Source organism: Stegodyphus dumicola, chromosome 12, assembly GCF_044657685.1.
Source record: "Stegodyphus dumicola isolate Sdum_Otavi_A_Nest chromosome 12, ASM4465768v1".
Taxonomy (NCBI): Eukaryota; Metazoa; Arthropoda; class Arachnida; order Araneae; family Eresidae; genus Stegodyphus; species Stegodyphus dumicola.
In genome coordinates this window covers 124,984,279-124,991,712 of record NC_140779.1, presented here as the reverse complement: position 1 = coordinate 124,991,712, position 7,434 = coordinate 124,984,279, and positions in this window count along the sequence as shown.

The following is a 7,434-nucleotide window of genomic DNA, read 5'->3' as shown; positions in this document are numbered from 1 at the left end:
GTTCGTAGACCTGTCAGATGCGTTCCACTTACTGCAACTCACTGTCGCCTGCGGTTAGCCTGGAGTAGAGAGCATGCACTGTGGACACCGCAACAGTGGGCTTGTGTGATGTTTTCCGACGAGTCCAGGTTTAGCTTGCAGTCTGATTCTCGCCGGACTTTCATATGGAGAGCTCCAGGTATTCGTTACCACCAAGAAAGCATCATTGAACGACACCGTTACGGTGGTGTAGGAGTGCTCATTTGGGGTGGAATTATTCTGGGTTCCAGAACTGACCTTCATGTTCAAATTGGAATCATGACAAGCCATATCTATCGGGACGTCATTCTGGAACAACATGTACATTTGTTTCGGGGTGCCATGGGCACACAATTTGTTTATGGATGACAACGCCCGTCCTCACCGTGCAAATATCGTAAGCGAATGCCTTCAATCGGAGGATATCACCCGTACAGACTGGCCAGCATTCTCACCAGACTTGAACCAGTAGAACACGTGTGGGACATGCTTGGCCGACGAGTTGCAGCCCGTCAACCTCCTTCTACATGTCTACCGGAACTTCGGAGTGCATTGCTTTTTGAGTGATGTAATATCCCCCAAGATCAGATCGATAATTTGATACTCAGATGCCTAGGCGTTGTACGGACTGTATTGCATCGTCTGGGAGACATACAATGTATTAACAATCAAACCAACCATGTAATATTGGTTTTTTGTAAATAAGTTTTTTTTTTTTTTTTTTTTTTTTTGGTAATTTGCTCCAGGGAGAAAAAAAATCGCTAATTTTTTTAATAATATCAAACATATAGCATCTGTTTTTGCTCTTTACCTTTTGTTTAATAAATAAGCTTTACAAATAAGTCAAATTTGGTTTGCTTCTAACTTTTCCTTTGCCTGATTTTGCATTATCCTTAATTTATGGACATGAGTGTATAACAGCGAGTACTTTTGTGTACAGAAGCTGTCTTGAAAGCTTAGAATCTAAAATTTTAAGTTTGTATTTGTTTTTACTGAATTGTAAGTATTATAAATTCATATGTTTGGAAGCGTCCGAGTTTCAAAAATAATAAAAGTATAAATGATAAATAATAAAGCTTCAAAATAGTAAATCAAACAATCATCAAAATGTTTAGTACCTATTTAAAAATTTGGAGCTTTCTTTCAATTTTAAAGTAATTTAAAATTTAATAAATAGCTTTAAAACTCTTGCCAGTCACTGCTCATCTCAATGCATATAATAGCATTATAATTTTTTATAATAATAATGCATATTTTGTTTAATTTCATGAGGCTGAAGGAGACATTGTAAACTTATATTATGAATACGAGTCATATTTTGTAAAATTCGATGAAAGGCCATTCGAAAAACATGTATACATTGACAGAATTGCCAATATAAATAAAATATGTTATTAACAATATTAACTTCTTATTAATTAAGAAAAGGCTGCATTAAATATATTAAAAGGATCTTTTAAAATTTTTGCAGGAAATGAATTTAAGTTTCTCTTAAGTGAATGGATATTTTTATATCTTTATTACCGTATTTGCAGGCGCATAAGGCACATCCCCCTTTTTTTATACACATTTCATTATAATGAATTTACAGTATTTTAAATATAAATACAAAGTAATACTTTATACCCACAATTCATCTGGGGAAGAGCTTTTAATTTTCTTCATCAAAACCTAAACACTCATCACCATAGCTAAATGAAAAGTCACTTGAAACCTCTCCTAAATCAGCATTCGAGTCCTCATACAACAGATTGTCCTCTGTACCATCCAGTGTATTAATAATGCCACACTTCATACATGATTTAACCTCTGCCTCTGTTTTCACAGCATCCCAAGATGCTTTGACCCATTCACAAACTTTCCAAATGTTAGGCCTTCCCCTTCTTCTTGATGGTGTAACCTCAAAATTTGAAGCCTGCATCCAGCTTGCATGCTTTGTTACAGCAATTTCAACGTTGTTTTTGAACCATAATTTGCCAACAAACTTAAGAAACACCAAACAGTTGAAATTTCCCACACTTAAAAGTCGTTCGCAAAAATTGCAGTTTTCATGCCAGATGCACATTTACTAAGCTCTCCGTAACTGTAATATTCCCACACATCGCAAGGAAACAAGAAAAAAATCACATAACTCCAAAAAAAAGAGGAAATTTCCAGAAATTAATGCAATCAAAAACTGAGTATCGACATACAAGATGCACCTCCTTTTTTTCCCGACTTATTTTCAAAGAAAAAAAGTGCGTCTTATACACTAGAAAATTTGCTATTTAAAACTTTCTTACATTTATTGGAAAACAAATTGTTTTATATGCTTAATTTCATTCACATAACTATGCTCACTGTAGTTATTGGCTATACTAAATATTTGAATGAAGAAATGTAAGTTTTATTTGCACAAAAACTATTAGCATATGTTTTATAGCAATACACGCAAGTACACAAAAGTGATACACAAAAACTATGAGCATATAGTTTTATAGCAATTTATGAGAGCAAAGTTTTACATAAAAATGTAAATTAATCATAAACGCATCTGTTATATAATTTCAATACAATGAGATATAACAATAATCACTGAGGAAATTTGATATGATTGTGATGACTATATTCAATAATTAAAAAATTCCAAAGATTCCAGTAAGATTTTAATAACTGGAAGAGTAACTTCTTACTGGATCAATAAAACGCTTTTCTGCTGTTATCAGTTTTACTGGAGGAGATGTCTGAAATACTGCTATTGCGACATTATACTGATTAAACTAATGTAACGCTGTGCGACACCCACACAGATCTTTAAAGCAGCAATTCTCAACAGGTGGTACACAAGATAAAAAATAGGTGGTAGGCAAAGAAACAAAGTTCAAAAATTCTATGAAGAAAAAAAGAACAATTGTTAGAAAATTCCTGTGATTGCACTTCCACTGAAGATTTCATAAATAACAACTTTTGGCTACACCGAAAAAAAGAATTTAAAGGCATTTCAAATAAAGCTAAATTTTTATTGCCTTTTCGCACAACCTATTTGTGTGAACAAGGATTTTCTTCCATGTTTTATTTGAAAAATAAATATAGAATAAAATTAAAAGTGGATCACACTTAAAGCTAAGTGAAATAAGGCCAGACAAAGAAATTGATCTCTCTTAAACAGGCCCAAATTTTACACTAAATTTAAGTATATAACTTAAATTTTGATAATTAAAATGGTAATCAATTCTTAATTAATATTTTTTATGTGTGCCTATTTAATACAGATAGCCAATAGCTTGTGCAAATGGCAAAACGTTTATTTTTTCTATTTATATTGAGAAACTGAATAAGTATTATAAAATGTACAATAATTATACTGGTTGTACTAAGGTTTTTAAATTTTTGTTTAGATGGTATGTGTTAGTCAAAAGGTTGAGAACCGCTGCTTTAAAGCAATTAAATTTATGTCACTTTGTGAAGTTATACAAAAGTCGCAGTGTGACATTAACATCATTATCGCAGCATGACTTTACTACCATACTCAAAGACAAAGAAGCAACAATAACAAAAAAAAGAAGCCAAGAGAAAAAATTGGTATCTTACCTCTCAGCCTCCACATCCACAGGCTTGTTTGCTCACATCCTCTTCTTGGGCGCTTCGCATTCCTATAATAAACAAAAATAGGTACAATTTTATTACCGAGACCATAATAAACCACAGTGACAGTACATGCATAAAAGCACCAAACTTGGCACACACATCCATTTAAATCATAAATTGACATCACATAAATTTAGATACTTCTAAATGCAAGTGAATTATGACTGCACATAAATTTAGATAGCTCTAAATTTTAATTTACCACTGAAATACTGGTATACTTTTTAAACTTTTTAAAAGTGCATCGAATCTATCTATTTAGAAATTGCCAGAGATGAAAAATTTGCAATAAAATTTTGACAAAGAAAAGGCATCATTCATGATTGTGTGTGATTATGACAAAGCCTCAAGGGCTATCTGCCTGTGCCTTTGTGGAGCACTTTCTAAGGGAAACTGGCTCGTATACACGTTACACATGGGGAAAACCACGAAAACGCCCAGCCCGTTCCTGGGATTCGAACCTCGGACCGACTACCAGCGTTCGGCGACTCCACCGCTCGGCCGCTGGTGGGCCTCATTCGTGATAGAAAATTAGGCTTAAACTATAGTCCAAGAACCATGAAATGAAACCATTTCATCGATAACTCAACAACTAAATGGCACCTTTAATCTTCTAGGTGTATCTACGGATTATTTCGTATTGAAAGATGGCTTTCCAAATCACGACACGCAGAATATTCTTGTCAGATTTTGATAAATACGAAATGGTTTCGAATGAATGCGGCAACTGGCAGTAGGGAAATAGCAATCAATAGAGAAAGATGTTACAGCGCGAGGTTCATAAATAAAAACCTCGTATCCAGCCACACTATCTGCCGACCTGTAGGCGATTTTCGTGCCGAAACCGAAAAATACTAAGAAGCCTTCGACCGAAAGCTTTGTGTATGCAAAAAGTTTGTGAAACAAAATTTCTTCTATAAAATAAAATGCAATTTGCACTGAACCCATGAATTACTTTTAAAGAAATTAATATCACCTAATTTACAAATAATTTCTTTTAGCATGGAATAAATACTTACAATTACATGAAATAACGTAATCTTTAAAGGCATTGATGTATACAATATAAATATTTGCTTGTTATTTTATGAAATAACAGTGTCTGGGAAGCCCACTCAAATATCCTGTAGAATTTTAACAAATTATTTTATAGGATACAAATATGCATCTGTTTTTTTATGAAATATGTGAAATTCATGCAAATAAAATTAAGGATTATGAAATTTATTTTAATATAAATAACTCTGCAAAAAGAAATATTCAGGAGACTTTATTCCCCTTATTTTCCTATTATTGTCATCATAAAAAAATAATAGCATTTATCTTAAAGATAATTAGCTTATTTAAAAAATACAATCTGTAAGCACTTTCTTTAACTCGATATAAGATCCATTTATTTTAAATACTTTTCTAAAACTTTTTATAAAAAATAAGAAAATAATGTAAGCACAAACCTTGTGGTTGAAAAGTTATGCAAACCTTGGGTTCAGTACCCCTCAAATAAATAATGAAAACAATCTCAGATTTTATAGGATAAAAATTAGGTCCAAACGGGCAATTTTTTTCATTTACAGACAATCATTAGATGTTTGGGCTAATGCTACTTTGGACTAAAAGTATTTAAAAGCTACAATTTCAGACAGACTGTCTTGCACACTTAAAATACAAATGTTTTATTAATTACACTGCTTGCCTTAAAAATAGGTTTCTTAATCAAAAATTTGCTAAATTTTTATAAAACAAACTAATACTTATAAAAGAGCCTGAGGCAATTTGTTACAATTAATTAAATTGTTCAACGTTGTTTAATTAATTGTTTAGGCGGTCAGAGCCGGAACAGCTAATGAAGTTTATGAGACTGTGATATTACTTTCGGTTTTGTGAAATGAAGAATTACATAGGATACTTTCAGATTGAAGTTCTGTAGAAACAAAAAAGTAAGTACCATCCCTCTTTCTGAAGCTCTTTATTTGTTTATTGACTTTTGGTAATTAAAAGGTCACTAAAGGAGATATCAGCGAAAAAACATACATTGAAAACAAAGTTAAAACAAAACGTTGCCGACAAAAATATCCAAAGAAGTTATTTGGAAGTGCTGAAGAATAAGTTTAAAGTGTTCGAGACAAAGATAAATTCCAATTTCGATTCTTTGTTCGGGTTATGTATTGAAGAAAGTGCAGTCAAAAGTCTTTAATCCGGACATCCATAATCCGGAATGATCTATAATCCGGACCTCAAAGCTACAAATTTTCCGCGCATGCGTTTACGCATATGCATAATACGTTTACGCATGCGCGTTTAATGTATAACGGACGGTATAAGCTAAGCTAAAATAATCTATTTCAGTTAATGTTGCAGATTGTGTTGTTCCTTAATCTTCTAATTGGATACGGCTTATTATTTTCTTTTAGACTATTAGAGCAATTTAATAAAAGTAAGTTGGAACTTTCGATTATGTCAAACACAATTTCCGATACTGGAGCTGCAAAGAATTTACAAAGGGAAAGCATGTTTCGATGTCCATCAAACAAAAAGTGGAATTGCTGCAAAAAATGGATAAAGGCATATCCTTTGTTTCTCTAACCATTCCAAAATCTGTTTATCAATTTCAAGCTGCTCTGCGGGGGGGGGGGGGGAACGTCACGGCGTGCAATGAACTGGAAATTGATCTCTCAGCACTATCCTCATCTTCATGGCAGATGTTTTTATTTTAATCGGCTTATAATTCCTTATTAAATGTAGTATTTCATCTCGATTTGCTCCCTCTTTGATATGATTTAAATCAAATTCCTCGTCATTATAAATATCACGAATACACATCAAATAGTTTTCTGGTTGCAATTTTCTAATTTCTATGCATAATGTATGCTTTACGCATGCGCGGGTTGAAAGAAATGTTTAATAAAGTAAACAAATAAATATTAAGATTTTTTTTGTAAATTTTGATACCCTTTAGATCATAATTGCTCTTTATTTCATAAATTACGGTTTTATATTTTTAATTTTATAATTTATGCATGCCATTTTACCAGATTTAAACTGATGATCTATAATCCGGGAAAACCGATAATCTGGAATCGCTGAAGTCATGACAAGTCCGGATTAAAGACTTTTGATTGTATTGATGCTTATGTAAAAGAGAAAGAAGAGATTGACGATATTGTCTTAGATGTAGAAGTCGAATTAAATCGTAAATTAGCTAAGCTTTCCAAAGAAATTGAATAGGAACCTTTGGTTTTCACGAATGCTTAGGTCAATGTTAAATTATCCAAAATTATTTTGCCAACGTTTTCGGGTAACTTACACGAGTAGCTTTCACTTAAAGATATTTTTTAGCCAGTGTTGATTCAAATCCTAATTTAACAGATGTGGTCAAGTTACAGTACTTAAAATCTGCGCTAAGAGGAGATGCTAATCGTATTGTTCAGTCAATATCCATAGTTGACTCTAATTATAAATTAGCCTTTTCATTACTAGAAGAAAGGTTCTCTAATCACCACGAACAAGTGTATGTTCATCTGAAACGATTTATGAATATGCATCCTACGCAAAATGAGTCTGCGTCAGCAACATTAAATGTAATTGACATTTAGAGACTCTTTCACTGAACTGTGTTATCTTCAGTACAGTGGCTTTGTTTTGTATTAGCTGAGAAATACTTGGCGACAGAGCAGAATCTTGTCTAATAGCGCATGCGCCACTAGAATCGCCGCTGAAATATATTTTCGATAAACTTGATTCTTGTTGTACACATTCGGAGTTGTGAAACACCAAACACACTTGAATTGA